The sequence below is a fragment of the Oncorhynchus gorbuscha genome, linkage group LG12 (assembly GCF_021184085.1).
Source record: "Oncorhynchus gorbuscha isolate QuinsamMale2020 ecotype Even-year linkage group LG12, OgorEven_v1.0, whole genome shotgun sequence".
Taxonomy (NCBI): domain Eukaryota; kingdom Metazoa; phylum Chordata; class Actinopteri; order Salmoniformes; family Salmonidae; genus Oncorhynchus; species Oncorhynchus gorbuscha.
In genome coordinates this window covers 79,187,716-79,207,440 of record NC_060184.1, presented here as the reverse complement: position 1 = coordinate 79,207,440, position 19,725 = coordinate 79,187,716, and the positions used below count along the sequence as shown (strand labels likewise).

Genomic DNA, 19,725 nt, shown 5'->3' with positions numbered 1-19,725 from the left:
CTGTGCCTCGACACAATCCTGTCTCGGAGCTCTACAGACAATTCCTTCAACCTCATGGCTTCGTTTTTTTTGCTCTGACATGCACTGTCAACTTATATAGACAGGTGTGTGCCTTTCCAAATCATGTCCAATTGAATTTACCACAGGTGGACTCCAATCAAGTTGTAGAAACATCTCAAGGATGATCAATGGAAACAGGATGCACCTGAGCTTAATTTCTAGTCTCATAACTAAGGGTCTGAATACTTATGTAAATATTATGTTATTATATGTTAATGTTATTGTGTGTAGATTGATGAGAAAAACATGTTTTATTTGCTCCATTTTAGAATACGGATATAATGTAATAAATATAATGTAATAAATATAATGTAATAAATAAAATGTTTGAAAAAGTCAAGGGGTCTGAATACTTCCCAAAAGGTACGGAACAAAAATAGTGAAGTGTTGGTCCCATGTTTCATCATCTGAAATAAAACATACCAGAAATTTAGAAATGTTCCAGATTAATTGGCACATATAAGTTCAGTATATATTATAATTATCATTACATTCACGCACACACACACACACACACACACACACACACACACACACACACACACACACACACACACACACACACACACACACACACACACACACACACACACACACACACACACACGCACATACATCTTTCCCCAATCTGATACCCCAAACAACAGGATGTCTCCCACTAATCAAATGATGGAATAACCTAATGAGGTTTCAAACAGCAGTGTGTGTGTGTGTGTGTGTGTGTGTGTGTGTGTGTGTGTGTGTGTGTGTGTGTGTGTGTGTGTGTGTGTGTGTGTGTGTGTGTGTGTGTGTGTGTGTGTGTGTGTGTGTGTGTGTGTGTGTGTGTGTGTGTGTGTGTGTGTGTGTGTGTGTGATTTATGATTTAATATCTGATCCTCTCTAATTAGCTACATCCCAAATGGTCACCTAACACAGAATGCACACACACACACACAGACACACACACACACCGCCTCCTCACAGTCCCACAGTTAATATCACCGCGGCAACATCTGCTGGAAGCGTGCCTTGGAGAGAGAGAGGGGGGGGGGGGGCGGCAGCCTGTGCAGTTTTACAAAAAACATTAATTTAGATTAGATTGGATTCCTTTAATAGTAGTGGGTTATATAACACCAAAAAGACAGGAATCCCCTTTACATAGACTGACTTCGCCTAGCCTGAGTGCCAGTCGGTTTGTGCCATCATGCCAACTCATTCAAAACGTTTGGCTTCAGAAGGTAGAGCAATGGAGACGGAAAGAACACAAAAAACAACTGATCTGGGAACCAGGCTAATAACTTGGGAATTTAAAAAGTGTCTGAGCCTAGCTCAACGAGGTTTAGCTGTAGTAGTCCGGGGTAAATCGGGGTACAGCGTCATTCAGACACATGTTTTGATCCAGGTTGTGAAATAGGTTTCAAGCTGCTGATTCCAAAATGGCTATTCCTCCTATCCGGAATGACGACAAACAAGGCTGCGTCCCAATTGTCACCCCAATCACTATATAATACACTTCCTTTGACCAGAGCCCATGACCAGAGCCCTATGGGTAGTGCACTATATAGGGACTAGGGTGCCTTTCAGGACAAAGACAATGTCCCCTTCTCCATTCCAGCTAGAGCATAAATCAATCTTAATTGGCACACACACACACACACACACACACACACACACACACACACACACACACACACACACACACACACACACACACACACACACACACACACACACACACACACACACACACACAAAAACTCCCCACCACCCCCTCCCACACTCACACTCCTCCCCTCTCCTCCACACACACACATTACACACACACACACCCTTCCTTTTCTCTCCTACCTTCCGGCAGGGCTGCTATCAGCGCTCCCCCAAGCTTCAGTCTTGGTCCTGGGAACTGGGGGTTGGAGCATCTCTGCTGCCAGTGGGTCGGGGTCTTCCTCCTCCCTGCCCACCCACTCCCCCACCACCCTGGGCTGCAGCACTGAGTTATACCCCCCCAGGTTCTGGAGGGAGGGGGAGAAAGGGAGAGAAAAAGAGAGAGATTGTCATATGGACATTACATTCAGAGTTTTTGACGATGATACTTCCTAGCCAGATATTAAATATAGACGCTACCAAAACAAAGAGGGAGGTATCATGAGAATGGGGGAAGAGCAATACAACCCAAACATCAATACAACCCAATACAACCCAATACAACCCAATGCACCCCAATGCACCCCAATAAGACCCAATACAACCCAATGCACCCCAATGCACCCTAATGCACCCCATAAGACCCAATACAACCCAATACAACCCAAAACAACCCAATACAACCCAATGCATCCTAATGCAACCCAATAAGACCCAATACACCCCAATGCACCCTAATGCACCATAATGCACCCCAATAAGACCCAATACAACCCAATACAACCCAAAACAACCCAATACAACCCAATGCACCCTAATGCACCCCAATAAGACCCAATGCAACCCAATGCACCCCAATGCACCCCAATGCACCCCAATAAGACCCAATGCACCCCAATAAGACCCAATACAACCCAATGCACCCCAATGCACCCCAATAAGACTCAATGCACCCCAATGCACCCCAATGCACCCCAATAAGACCCAATACAACCCAATGCACCCTAATGCACCCCAATAAGACCCAATGCAGCCCAATGCACCCCAATGCACCCCAATGCACCCCAATAAGACCCAATGCACCCCAATAAGACCCAATACAACCCAATGCACCCCAATGCACCCCAATAAGACTCAATGCACCCCAATGCACCCCAATAAGACCCAATAAAACCCAATGCAACCCAATGCACCCCAATGCACCCCAATGCACCTCAATAAGACCCAATGCACCCCAATGCACCCCAATAAGACCCAATACAACCCAATGCACCCCAATGCACCCCAATAAGACCCAATGCACCCCAATGCACCCCAATGCACCCCAATAAGACCCAATACAACCCAATATAACCCAAATACAACCCAATGCACCCTAATGCACCCCAATAAGACCCAATACAACCCAATACAACCCAATGCACCCCAATGCACCCCAATGCACCCCAATAAGACCCAATACAACCCAATACAACCCAATGCACCCCAATGCACCCCAATGCACCCCAATGCACCCCAATAAGACCCAATACAACCCAATACAACCCAATGCACCCCAATGCACCCCAATGCACCCCAATAAGACCCAATAAGACCCAATAAGACCCAATGCAACCCAATGCACCCCAATGCACCCAAATGCACCCCAATAAGACCCAATACAACCCAATACAACCCAATACAACCCAATGCACCCCAATGCACCCCAATAAGACCCAATACAACCCAATGCACCCCAATGCACCCCAATGCACCCCAATAAGACCCAATACAACCCAATGCACCCAAATGCACCCCAATAAGACCCAATACAACCCAATACAACCCAATGCACCCCAATGCACCCCAATAAGACCCAATACAACCCAATACAACCCAATTCAACCCAATGCACCCCAATAAGACCCAATACAACCCAATACAACCCAATGCACCCCAATAAGACCCAATACGACCCAAACATCAATACAACCCAAACATCAATACAACCCAATGCACCCCAATAAGACCCAATACAACCCAATACAACTCAATACAACCCAATAATCAATACAACTCAAAACAACCCAATGCACCCCAATAAGACCCAATACAACCCAATACAACTCAATACAACCCAATAAGACCCAATACAACCCAAAGCAACCCAATACAACCCAAAGCAACCCAATACAACCCAAACATCAATACAACCCAATACATCACAAACATCATTACAACCAAATACACCCCAAAGCAACCCAATGCAACCCGATACAACCCGATACAACCCGATACAACCCGATACAACCCAAACACACCTCAAAACAACCCAATACAACATAATACAACCCAAAGCCACCCAATACAACCCAAACATCAATATAACCCAACTACAACACACTCATCAATACAAACCAAACATCAATACAACCCAATCATCAATACAACCCAACTACAACACACTCATCAATACAAACCAAACATCAATACACCCCAAACCTCAATACAATAAAAACAATCTGTCAAACTGCAGGCAAACAGGCATATAACAGAACTATCCACCTGGAGGACTCACCATCGACAAACACAACTATCCATCTGGAGGACTCACCATCGACAAACACAACTATCCATCTGGAGGACTCACCAATGACAAACACAACTATCCATCTGGAGGACTCGCCATCGACAAACAGAACTATCCATCTGGAGGACTCACCATCGACAAACAGAACCATCCACCTGGAGGACTCACCATCGACAAACACAACTATCCATCTGGAGGACTCACCATCGACAAACACAACTATCCACCTGGAGGACTCACCATCGACAAACAGAACCATCCATCTGGAGGACTCACCATCGAAAAACAGAACCATCCACCTGGAGGACTCACCATCGACAAACACAACTATCCATCTGGAGGACTCACCATCGACAAACAGAACTATCCATCTGGAGGACTCACCATCGACAAACAGAACCATCCACCTGGAGGACTCACCATCGACAAACACAACTATCCACCTGGAGGACTCACCATCGACAAACAGAACTATCCATCTGGAGGACTCACCATCGACGAACAGAACTATCCATCTGGAGGACTCACCATCGACAAAAAAAGTGACTATGCATAGATAATAAACTCTGACTAGCAGCACTGTACAAAACAAAGTGAAGGGGGCGGGGGGGTCAATGTAAATAGTCTTGGTAGCCATTTGATTGATTGTTCAGCAGATGTATGACTTGGAGGTAGAAGCTGTCAAGGAGCCTTTTGGACCTAGACTTGGTGCTCCGGTACCACTTGCCGTGCGGTAGCAGAAAGAACAGTCGTTGACTTGGGTGAATGGAGTCTTAGACAATTCTTCGGGCCTTCCTTTGACACCACCTGGTATAGAGGTCCTGGATGGCAGGAAGCTCGGCCCCAGTGATCAAATCAAATGTTTTGTCTCCCTACAAACTGAGTTCTCTCATTATTGTGTTGAGGTAGAACCAGGGCCAGACAGTGTATAAAACAAAGATTTTTTCCGTACTACAGAAAGAGGAGCTTAATAAAGTTTCACAGGATGGATGTGTGTGTGTGTGTGACACACACACACACACACACACACACACACACACACACACACACACACACACACACACACACACACACACACACACACACACACACACACACACACACACACACACACACACACACACACACACACACACACACACACACACACACACACACATTCCCGTGGGAATCAAACCCTCAACCCTAGCGTTGAAAGCACCACATGCTCTACCAACTGAGCTACACACAGAAACCGCGCACAAACACACACACAAAAAAACATTTTCATGATGTACATTTAAAAAGAAACACGACTGCAGTTGTAAGTAGTTACCTGATCAAGTTCACCAGAAACAGCGATACCTGTGAAGAGCAGAAAAGTTCATCAGCGGGAGACAAAATGCCAAGGAACTTTCAAACACTAAACTGTAGTCTGTATTTACAAAGGATCAGGAGTTAGTAGAGGTATTAAGGTTCAGGAGTTAGTAGAGGTATTAAGGTTCAGGAGTTAGTAGAGGTATTAAGGTTCAGGAGTTAGTAGAGGTATTAAGGTTCAGGAGTTAGTAGAGGTATTAAGGTTCAGGAGTTAGTAGAGGTATAAAGGTTCAGGAGTTAGTAGATGTATTAAGGTTCAGGAGTTAGTAGATGTATTAAGGTTCAGGAGTTAGTAGATGTATTAAGGTTCAGGAGTTAGTAGATGTATTAAGGTTCAGGAGTTAGTAGATGTATTAAGGTTCAGGAGTTAGTATATGGTTCAGGAGTTAGTATATGTATTAGGAGTTAGTATATGTATTAAGGTTCAGGAGTTAGTAGATGTATTAAGGTTCAGGAGATAGTAGATGTATTAAGGTTCAGGAGTTAGTGAATGTATTCTCTCCATCACTACGGGACTGGTTCTGTAGAGCCTTGGGTTCAGGAATTAGGGTACATTATTAGGCTTTACGGTTTTGTGCTAGGGATTAGGGTACTGCATTAGAGTTGAGGGTTTAGGGTACAGCATAAGCGTTTGGGGTTTAGAGTAAGTGTTTAGGGTACAGTATCAGTGTTTGGGGTTTAGAGTAAGTGTTTAGGGTACAGCATAAGTGTTTGGGGTTTAGAGTAAGTGTTTAGGGTACAGCATTAGTGTTTGGGGTTTAGAGTAGGTGTTTAGGGTACAATCTTAGGGTTTAGTTAGTGTACTCATTACGGGACAGGTTCTCCAGAGCCTTGCCCAGCGTCTTGCTCTCCTGCAGGATGAGGTTGAGTTCATCGAAGTCTCCTCTCTCCCTCCATTCCCACCACGGCTGCTCAATAGATTGCGGTACTGTAACACAACCACAAACGTAGGACAGCGTCACCTATACATCCCAGCACCTACCTATCACCTACACACCACCTATACACCACCTATACACCACCTATACACCACCAATACATCACCTATACACCACCTATACACCACCTATACATCCCATCACCTACACACCATCTATACATCCCAGCACCTACACACCACCTATACACCACCTATACATCCCAGCACCTATCTATCACCTACACACCACCTATACACCACCTATACACCACCTACACACCACCTATACACTACATATACATCCCAGCACCTATCTATCACCTACACACCACCTACACACCACCTATACACCACCTATACACCACCTATACATCACCTACACACCACCTATACACCACCTATACACCACCTATACATCCCAGCACCTATCTATCACCTACACACCACCTATACATCCCAGCACCTACACACCACCTATACATCACATATACACCACCTATACACCACCTATATATCACCTATACATCCCAGCACCTATCTATCACCTACACACCACCTATACACCACCTATACACCACCTACACACCACCTATACACTACATATACATCCCAGCACCTATCTATCACCTACACACCACCTACACACCACCTATACACCACCTATACACCACCTATACATCACCTACACACCACCTATACACCACCTATACACCACCTATACATCCCAGCACCTATCTATCACCTACACACCACCTATACATCCCAGCACCTACACACCACCTATACATCACATATACACCACCTATACACCACCTATATATCACCTATACATCCCAGCACCTATCTATCACCTACACACCACCTATACACCACCTATACACCACCTATACATCCCAGCACCTACACACCACCTATACATCCCAGCACCTATCTATCACCTACACACCACCTATACATCACCTATACACCACCTATACATCCCAGCACCTACACACCACCTATACATCCCAGCACCTATCTATCACCTACACACCACCTATACATCACCTATACACCACCTATACACCACCTATACATCCCAGCACCTACACACCACCTACACACCACCTATACACTACCTATACATCCCAGCACCTATCTATCACCTACACACCACCTATACACCACCTATACACAACCTATACATCCCAGCACCTACACACCACCTACACACCACCTATACACCACCTATACATCACCTACACACCACCTATACACCACCTATACATCCCAGCACCTATCTATCACCTACACACCACCTATACATCCCAGCACCTACACACCACCTATACACCACATATACATCCCCTGTACACCACCTATACACCAACTATACATCACCTATACACCACCTATACATCCCAGCACCTATCTATCACATATACACCACCTATACACCACCTATACACCACCTATACATCCCAGCACCTACACACCACCTATACACCACCTATACATCCCAGCACCTATACACCACCTATACACCAACTATACATCACCTACACACCACCTGTACACCACCTATACACCAACTATACATCACCTATACACCACCTATACATCCCAGCACCTACACACCACCTATACACCACCTATACATCCCAGCACCTACACACCACCTATACACCACCTATACACCCCAGCACCTATACACCACCTGCACACCACCTATACACCACCTATACACCCCAGCACCTATACACCACCTACACACCACCTATACACCACCTATACACCACCTATACATCCCAGCACCTATACACCTACACACCACCTATACACCCCAGCACCTATACACCACCTATACACCACCTATACACCACCTACACACCACCTATACATCCCAGCACCTACACACCACCTATACACCACCTATACATCCCAGCACCTACACACCACCTATACACCACCTATACACCCCAGCACCTATACACCACCTGCACACCACCTATACACCACCTATACACCCCAGCACCTATACACCACCTACACACCACCTATACACCACCTATACACCACCTATACATCCCAGCACCTATATATCACCTACACACCACCTATACACCCCAGCACCTATACACCACCTATACACCACCTATACACCACCTACACACCACCTATACATCCCAGCACCTATACACCACCTACACACCACTTATACACCACCTACACACCACCTATACACCATCTACACACCACCTACACACCACCTACACACCACCTATACACCACCTACACACCACCTACACACCACCTATACACATCTTTATGGAAAAGCTTGGAGGAAAGTCAATGTATCCCCCTCTCCAGGACCACTGGTCTCCCTTCGGACTTTAGCATGATTAACAGATGAAAATGGGTCAAACAGGAAGAGAGGTAAGGATCCAGACTTCATCATCATCACACCAAAGTCCGCCGGTCTCTGTCTCTCCCACTCCCTCTTCTGAGATGTTTAAAAGTTTACCTTTATTTAACGAGGCAAGTCAGTTAAATAACAAATTCATATTTTCAATGACGGCCTAGGAACAGTGGGTTAACTGTCTGTTCAGGGGCAGAACAACAGATTTGGACCTTGTCAGCTCGGGGGTTTGAACTTGCAACCTTCCGGTTACTAGTCCAACGCTCTAACCACTAGGCTACCCTGCCACTTTGAGAGAAATGCTTTATAAATACATTGGTTACCCTGCCGCCCCAATTGATGAATGAGGAGATATAGACATGTGAAGCTCTAGCTTCAAACCCATTATGACCCCTGTTACTTCCTATATGGATACGAGAACAATTGAAATCCTCTCACCATCTCTTCTCATCCAATCAATGATCGCCTTGAGAAAGGTTTGTGTTTGGAATGTGGAACACATGCACTACCAGTCAACATTTTTGACACATTTACTCATTCAAGGTTTTTTTCTTTCCATTTACAATTTTCTACGTTAAAATAATCAAAAATGAAGAAATCCCCCAAAAATACTGTCAGTGATTTATTTAGAGTTCAAGGCACACTTAACCAGCAAGACCACCAAAGCATTCTGCAGTGATACACCATCCCATCTAGTTTGCACCTAGTGAGACTATCATTTGTTTTTCCAACAGGACAATGACCCAAAACACACCTCTGGACTATTTGACCAAGAAGGAGGAGGGTATCCTGTGGTCCCGTGTGGCTCAGTTAGTAGGGCATGGCACTTGCAATGCCAGGATCGTGGGTTGGATTATAATACCAACAGAGAAGGTAAGGAGAGATACCTACTGAAAACAACATTTTATTTCATGGCATAGAACTCATTTTAACTGTTGTCTTCCATTAGAGCTTTTCCTTTGGAATGTTTGTTTCTTCGTTTACAGGTCGGTTTGTTACAGAAAACAACAAAAAATCCTCTAAATGACGAACTGAATACTAAGTATATAAGCCCATTATTGTCACGCCTTGGTCATTGTATTTTGTGTTTTCGTTATATATTTGGTCAGGCCAGGGTGTGACATGGGTTTATGTTATTGTATTTTCGTATTGGGGTTTGTAGTATTTGGGATCGCGGCTGATTAGGGGTGTTGTATGGGCTTGGCTGCCTGAGGCGGTTCTCAATCAGAGTCAGGTGATTCTCGTTGTCTCTGATTGGGAACCGTATTTAGGTAGCCTGGTTTCGCTTTGTATTTCGTGGGTGATTGTTCCTGCCTCTGTGTAGTTTCACCAGATAGGCTGTAATTAGGTTTTACGTTCCGTTTGTTGTTTTTGTATTGTATAGTTATTTCATGTATCGTCATTTAATTAATTTAAGAACATGAGTAACAACCACGCTGCATTTCGGTCCGACTCTCTTTCGACAAACGAAGAACGCCGTTACAATTATGTTCTGGTGCAGCGTGCGAAAAGCACAGCTCTTGTTTCGTGTATTTTGCCAGACTGACAAAGCTTTAAGGAACAAAGAGAGAGAGAGAGACAGGGAGAATCAGCCAGAGGAGACACACGTCCTCTCTTTCATTTCCTCCTGATTGTGAGTGATGGTCTGACCACAGCCTGAAATAGACTGGAACTGGAACTGGCATGAGAATGAGAGCAATGCTGAATTATTGAAGTTTCTGCCCCTCCTCCCTCCTTCCCCTCCCATATGTCTCGATCTGTCTCTCTCTCTCGCTTTGCCTCACACCTTCTATCTCTCTCTCTCTTTCTACTATCGCCGTCTCCTCTCCCCATCTCCCCCCTTCCCCTCCCATATGTCTCGATCTGTCTCTCTCTCGCTTTTCCTCACACCTTCTATCTCTCTCTCTCTTTCTACTATCGCCGTCTCCTCTCCCCATCTCTCTCCTTCCCTCCCTCTCCAACCACTTAATCTCTCCCACCATTTGACCCAACCTATGAGTCCCTTACATCACCCTTCATTCAGTCTGTCCCCAGTTATCTATAGAACCTCGTTACATCACCCTTCATTCAGTCTGTCCCCAGTTATCTATAGAACCTCATTACATCACCCTTCATTCAGTCTGTCCCCAGTTATCTATAGAACCTCGTTACATCACCCTTCATTCAGTCTGTCCCCAGTTATCTATAGAACCTCATTACATCACCCTTCATTCAGTCTGTCCCCAGTTATCTATAGAACCTCATTACATCACCCTTCATTCAGTCTGTCCCCAGTTATCTATAGAACCTCATTACATCACCCTTCATTCAGTCTGTCCCCAGTTATCTATAGAACCTCGTTACATCACCCTTCATTCAGTCTGTCCCCAGTTATCTATAGAACCTCGTTACATCACCCTTCATTCAGTCTGTCCCCAGTTATCTATAGAACCTCGTTACATCACCCTTCATTCAGTCTGTCCCCAGTTATCTATAGAACCTCGTTACATCACCCTTCATTCAGTCTGTCCCCAGTTATCTATAGAACCTCATTACATCACCCTTCATTCAGTCTATCCCCAGTTATCTATAGAACCTCGTTACATCACCCTTCATTCAGTCTATTCCCCAGTTATCTATAGAACCTCATTACATCACCCTTCATAGAGTCTTGACTAGTTATCTATAGAACCTCATTACATCACCCTTCATTCAGTCTGTCCCCAGTTAATTTATAGAACCTTAAGTCCAATTCATTCAGTCTGTCCCCAGTTATCTATAGAACCTCATTAGGCAACCCTTCATAGAGTCGTACAACAAGTATCAATATAGAACCAATCAAAACACTTCATTCAGTCTGGGTTCTGGGGTTATCTATAGAACCTCGGTACCACCACATCATCAGCTGACAACACCAATTATCTATAGAACCTCGTTACATCACCCTTCATTCAGTCTGTTCCCAGTTATCTATAGAACTTTTATCACCCTTCATTCAGTCTGTCCCCAGTTATCTATAGAACCTCGTTACATATTCATTCAGATATCCCCAGTTATCTATAGAACCTGTAGTAGATTCAGTCTGTCCCCAGTTATCTATAGAACCTCGTTACATCAGTTCATTCAGTCTGTCCCCAGTTATCTATAGAACCTCATTACATCAGTTCATTTAGTCTGTCCCCGGTTATCTATAGAACCTCATTACATCATTCATTCAGTATGTCCCCAGATCTATAGAGCCTAGATCATATTCAGTCTGTCCCCAGTTATCTATAGAACCTCATATATCAGATATAGTAGATGTCCCCAGTTATCTATAGAACCTTGTTATACCCTTCATTAGTCTGTCCCCAGTATCTATAGAGATATACATCACCCTTCATTCAGTCTATAGTAGATTATCTATAGAACCTCGTTAGTCAGATTCATTCAGTCTATCCCCAGTTATCTATAGAACCTCATTAGTCACCCTTCATAGTCTATCCCCAGTTATCTATAGAAGTAGATATAGTTCATTCAGTCTATTCCCAGTATAGTATAGATATTAGATCACCCTTCATAGAGATACTAGTAGTATAGCACTATAGTATTGATATAGTATATATAGTATTGGGAAAGTAAGTCCAATAGTAAAAGGGGCGATATTGAAACCATAGTAATATAGTACATATAGTATCAATACTAAAGGCTGCAATCAAAACACTGCTGTAGTAGATATAGTGCCTGCGCCTGCTGGTTTAATTTACTGTAGATTTAGTGGATAGAGTAGGTATAGCCACATATAGCTAGATATATTATGAGTAGATATAGTACTATATAGTAGATTAGAACAAGATAAAGACTATTATATACACACTGTAGATATAGTAGATATAGTAGATATAGTAGATGTAGTAGATGTAGTAGATGTAGTAGATATAGTAGATATAGTAGATATAGTATATGTAGTAGATATAGTATATGTAGTAGATATAGTATGTATAGTATAGTAGATATATTAGATGTAGTAGATATAGTATGAATGGTATAGTAGATATATTAGATGTAGTAGATGTAGTAGATATAGTAGATATAGTAGATGTAGTAGATATAGTATATATAGTAGATATAGTAGATAGTAGATATAGTAGATATAGTAGATATAGTAGATATAGTAGATATAGTATATATAGATATATATAGTAGATATAGTAGATATAGTAGATATAGTAGATATAGTAGATATAGTATAGTAGATATAGTATATATAGTAGATGTAGTAGATAGTAGTATATATATAGTAGATATAGTAGATATAGTATATATAGTAGATATAGTAGATATAGTAGATAATAATATAGTAGATATAGTATAGTAGATATAGTATATATAGTATATATAGTAGATATAGTAAATACAGTAGATATAGTAGATATAGTATATATAGTAATATAGTAGATATAGTATAAATACGGATATAGTACATATAGTAGATATAGTAGATATAGTACATATAGAGATATAGGTATATATAGTAGATATAGTAGATATAGTAGATATAGTAGATATAGTAGATATAGTAGATATAGTATATATAGTATATATAGTAATATAGTAGATATAGTAGATATAGTAGATATAGTAGATATAGTAGATATGGTATATATAAGATATAGTAGATATAGTAGATATAGTAGATATAGTAGATATAGTAGATATAGTAGATATAGTATATATAGTAGATATAGTATATATAGTAGATATAGTATATATAGTAGATATAGTAGATATAGTAGATATAGTAGATATAGTAGATATAGTAGATATAGTAGATATAGTATATATAGTAGATATAGTAGATATAGTAGATATAGTAGATATAGTATATATAGTATACATATAGTAGATATAGTAGATATAGTAGATATGATATATAGTAGATATCTAGTAGATATAGTAGATATAGTAGATATAGTAGATATAGTATATAGTAGATATAGTAGATATAGTAGATATAGTAGATATAGTAGATATAGTAGATATAGTAGATATGGTATATATAGTAGATATAGTAGATATAGTAGATATAGTAGATATAGTATATATAGTATACACAGTAGATCTAGTAGATCTAGTAGATATGGTATATATAGTAGATCTAGTAGATATGGTATATATAGTAGATATAGTAGATATAGTAGATATAGTAGATATAGTAGATATAGTAGATATAGTAGATATAGTAGATATAGTAGATATAGTAGATATGGTATATATAGTAGATATAGTAGATATAGTAGATATAGTAGATATAGTATATATAGTATATAGTAGATATAGTAGATATAGTAGATATAGTATATATAGTAGATATAGTAGATATAGTAGATATAGTATATATAGTAGATATAGTAGATATGGTATATATAGTAGATATAGTAGATATAGTAGATATAGTAGATATAGTATATAGTAGATATAGTAGATATGGTATATATAGTAGATATAGTAGATATAGTAGATATAGTAGATATAGTACATATAGTAGATATAGTAGATATGGTATATATAGTAGATATAGTAGATATAGTAGATATAGTAGATATAGTAGATATAGTAGATATAGTAGATATAGTAGATATATAGTAGATATAGTAGATATAGTAGATATAGTAGATATAGTAGATATAGTAGATATAGTAGATATAGTAGATATGGTATATATAGTAGATATAGTAGATATGCTATATATAGTAGATATAGTAGATATAGTAGATATAGTAGATATAGTAGATATATAGTATATATAGTATATAGTAGATATAGTAGATATAGTAGATATAGTAGATATAGTAGATATAGTAGATATAGTAGATATAGTATATATAGTAGATATAGTAGATATAGTAGATATAGTAGATATAGTATATATAGTAGATATAGTAGATATAGTATATATAGTAGATATAGTATATATAGTAGATATAGTAGATATAGTAGATATAGTATATATAGTAGATATAGTAGATATAGTAGATATAGTATATATAGTAGATATAGTAGATATAGTAGATATAGTAGATATAGTAGATATAGTAGATATAGTAGATATAGTAGATATGGTATATATAGTAGATATAGTAGATATAGTATATATAGTAGATATAGTAGATATAGTAGATATAGTAGATATAGTAGATATAGTATATATAGTATATATAGTAGATATAGTAGATATAGTAGATATAGTAGATATAGTAGATATAGTAGATATAGTATATATAGTAGATATAGTAGATATAGTAGATATAGTAGATATAGTAGATATAGTAGATATAGTAGATATAGTAGATATAGTAGATATAGTAGATATAGTAGATATAGTAGATATAGTAGATATAGTAGATATAGTAGATATAGTATATATAGTAGATATAGTAGATATAGTAGATATAGTAGATATGATATATATAGTAGATATAGTAGATATAGTAGATATAGTAGATCTAGTAGATATAGTAGATATAGTAGATACAGTAGATATAGTAGATATAGTACATATAGTAGATATGGTATATATAGTAGATATAGTACATATAGTAGATATGGTAGATATAGTAGATATAGTAGATATGGTATATATAGTAGATATAGTAGATATAGTAGATATGGTAGATATAGTAGATATAGTAGATATAGTAGATATAGTATATATAGTAGATATAGTAGATATAGTAGATATAGTAGATATAGTAGATATAGTAGATATAGTAGATATAGTAGATATAGTAGATATAGTAGATATAGTAGATATAGTAGATATAGTATATACAGTAGATATAGTAGATATGGTAGATATAGTAGATATAGTAGATATAGTAGATATAGTAGATATAGTAGATATAGTAGATATAGTAGATATAGTAGATATAGTAGATATAGTAGATATAGTAGATATAGTAGATATAGTATATAGTAGATATAGTAGATATAGTAGATATAGTAGATATAGTAGATATAGTAGATATAGTAGATATAGTAGATATAGTAGATATAGTAGATATAGTATATATAGTAGATATAGTAGATATAGTAGATATAGTATATATATATATAGTAGATATAGTAGATATAGTAGATATAGTAGATATAGTAGATATAGTAGATATAGTAGATATAGTAGATATAGTAGATATGGTATATATAGTAGATATAGTAGATATAGTAGATATAGTAGATATAGTAGATATAGTAGATATAGTAGATATAGTAGATATGGTATATACAGTACATATAGTAGATATAGTAGATATAGTAGATATAGTAGATATAGTAGATATAGTAGATATAGTAGATATAGTAGATATAGTATATATAGTATATACAGTAGATATAGTAGATATAGTAGATATAGTAGATATATATATAGTAGATATAGTAGATATAGTAGATATAGTATATATAGTAGATATAGTATATATAGTAGATATAGTAGATATAGTAGATATAGTATATACAGTAGATATAGTAGATATAGATATAGTAGATATAGTATATATAGTAGATATAGTAGATATAGTAGATATAGTAGATATAGTAGATATAGTAGATATAGTAGATATAGTAGATATAGTAGATATAGTAGATATAGTAGATATAGTAGATATAGTAGATATGTAGATATAGTAGATATAGTAGATATAGTAGATATGGTATATACAGTAGATATAGTAGATATAGTAGATATAGTAGATATAGTATATATAGTAGATATAGTAGATATATATATAGTAGATATAGTAGATATAGTAGATATAGTAGATATAGTAGATATAGTAGATATAGTAGATATAGTAGATATAGTAGATATAGTAGATATAGTAGATATAGTAGATATAGTAGATATAGTAGATATAGTAGATATAGTAGATATAGTAGATATAGTAGATATAGTAGATATAGTAGATATAGTAGATATAGTAGATATAGTAGATATAGTAGATATAGTAGATATGCTATATATAGTAGATATAGTAGATATAGTAGATATAGTAGATATGGTAGATATAGTAGATATAGTAGATATAGTAGATATAGTACTATATAGGATCTGCTGAAGGAAGGGAGATGTTATGTAGATATAGTAGATATAGTAGATATGGTAGATATAGTAGATATAGTAGATATAGTAGATATATAGATATAGTAGATATAGTAGTATGCTATATATAGTAGATATAGTAGATATAGTAGATATATAGTATACACAGGACTAGAGATATAGTAGATATAGTAGATATATGGTAGATATAGTAGATATAGTAGATATAGTAGATATGGTAGTATAGCTGATAGGAGATATAGTAGATATAGTAGATATAGTAGATATGGTATATATAGTAGATATAGAGTACACTGAGATATAGTAGATATAGTAGATATAGTAGATATAGTATACTCACAGTAGATAAGGAAGGGAGATATGGTAGATATAGTAGATATAGTAGATATAGTAGATATAGTAGATATGCTATATATAGTAGATATAGTAGATATAGTAGATATAGTAGATATAGTATATATAGTAGATATAGTAGATATATATAGTTAGATATAGTAGATATAGTAGATATAGGATATATATATAGTAGATATAGTAAGGATAGGGAGATATGCTATATATAGTAGATATAGTAGATATAGTAGATATAGTAGATATATAGTAGATATAGTAGATATATACTATACTCACAGTAGATCTAGTAATATAGGGAGATCTAGTAGATATAGTAGATATATACTATATATAGTAGATATAGTAGATATAGTGATATAGTAGATATGCTATATATAGTAGATATACTAGATATAGTAGATATAGTAGATATGCTATATATAGTAGATATAGTAGATATAGTAGATATAGTAGATATAGTAGATATGCTATATATAGTAGATATAGTAGATATAGTAGATGTAGTAGATATAGTATATATAGTATATATAGTATAGTAGATATAGTAGATATAGTAGATATAGTAGATATAGTAGATATAGTATAGTAGATATAGTATATATAGTATATATAGTAGATGTAGTAGATGTAGTAGATATAGTAGATATAGTAGATGTAGTAGATATAGTAGATATAGTATAGTAGATATAGTATATATAGTATATATAGTAGATATAGTATATATAGTAGATATAGTATATATAGTAGATATAGTATAGTAGATATAGTATATATAGTAGATATAGTACATATAGTAGATATAGTAGATATAGTACATATAGTAGATATAGTATAGTAGATATAGTATATATTGTGGTTCCGGTTGGAGCGAGTGGTCGCATCTGCACGTCGCTCCAACGGGTAGTATAACTTTTTCATTATATTTCATTATATCACAACGGTTTGATTTGTCTTATCTTAGCAATTTCTTCTCAGCTAGCTACATAGCCGTCTTTGTATCAAAGATAATTGCGTAATTATCGTATTTCGCCGTCCTAACGTAGTCTTCACTAGCCAGCTAGCTAACGTCCACTGATTAGCTGCACTGGAGAAACTGTTACACTCAACTGAACGACTTGATTAGTTTAGTGTTAGCTAGCTACATAGCTGTCTTTGCTGTCTTCGTATCATCGTATCATCGTATCCAAGATAATTGTGTTGTTTAGGTTTAGAGTGTGTAGTCTTAGAGTGATTATCTTAATTTACCGAGGTTAGCTAGCCAGCTATTTGTCGTCCTTAACGTAGGTGACTCTGCTAGCTAGCCAACAGCTAGCCAACGCTAGCCAACGTCTTCTGTATAGAACTCAACTACCCGGTCGCATTCACAGGTTGTATCACATTTTCACTTCATTTTCATTACAGTACAACGGTTTGATTTGTTTGATCGTAGCTAGCTACTTAGCTAGCTACATAGCCGTCTTTGTATCAAAGATAATTGTGTAGTCTAGAGCGATTTTCTAGGTTCGCTAGCCATCTATTGTCGTTCTTTTAACGCAACGTAACGTAAACAACACTGCTAGCTAGCCTGCTAGCCCCCGAATAGCAACACTACAGAAACTATTACACTCAACGGAACGACTTGATTAGTGTAGTGTCAACAACGCAGCCACTGCCAGCTAGCCTACTTCAGCAGTACTGTATCATTTTAATCATTTTAGTCAATAAGATTCTTGCTACGTAGCTTAACTTTCTGAACATTCGAGACGTGTAGTCCACTTGTCATTCCAATCTCCTTTGCATTAGCGTAGCCTCTTCTGTAGCCTGTCAACTATGTGTCGGTTTATCCCTGTTCTCTCCTCTCTGCACAGACCATACAAACGCTCCTCACCGCGTGGCCGCGGCCACCCTACTTTGGTGGTCCCAGCGCGCACGACCCACGTGGAGTTCCAGGTCTCCGGTAGCCTCTGGAACTGCCAATCTGCGGTCAACAAGGCAGAGTTCATCTCAGCCTATGCCTCCCTCCAGTCCCTCGACTTCTTGGCCCTGACGGAAACATGGATCACCACAGACAACACTGCTACTCCTACTGCTCTCTCTTCGTCCGCCCACGTGTTCTCGCACACCCCGAGAGCGTCTGGTCAGCGGGGTGGTGGCACCGGGATCCTCATCTCTCCCAAGTGGTCATTCTCTCTTTCTCCCCTTACCCATCTGTCTATCGCCTCCTTTGAATTCCATGCTGTCACAGTTACTAGCCCTTTCAAGCTTAACATCCTTATCATTTATCGCCCTCCAGGTTCCCTCGGAGAGTTCATCAATGAGCTTGATGCCTTGATAAGCTCCTTTCCTGAGGACGGCTCACCTCTCACAGTTCTGGGCGACTTTAACCT

General features: G+C 38.2%; 1 pseudogene; it reads right to left on the bottom strand.

Annotated features, from left to right (window-relative positions):
- The window catches only part of LOC123990431, a 179,207-nt pseudogene that overhangs the window by 121,869 nt on the left and 37,613 nt on the right, over positions 1–19,725 (bottom strand).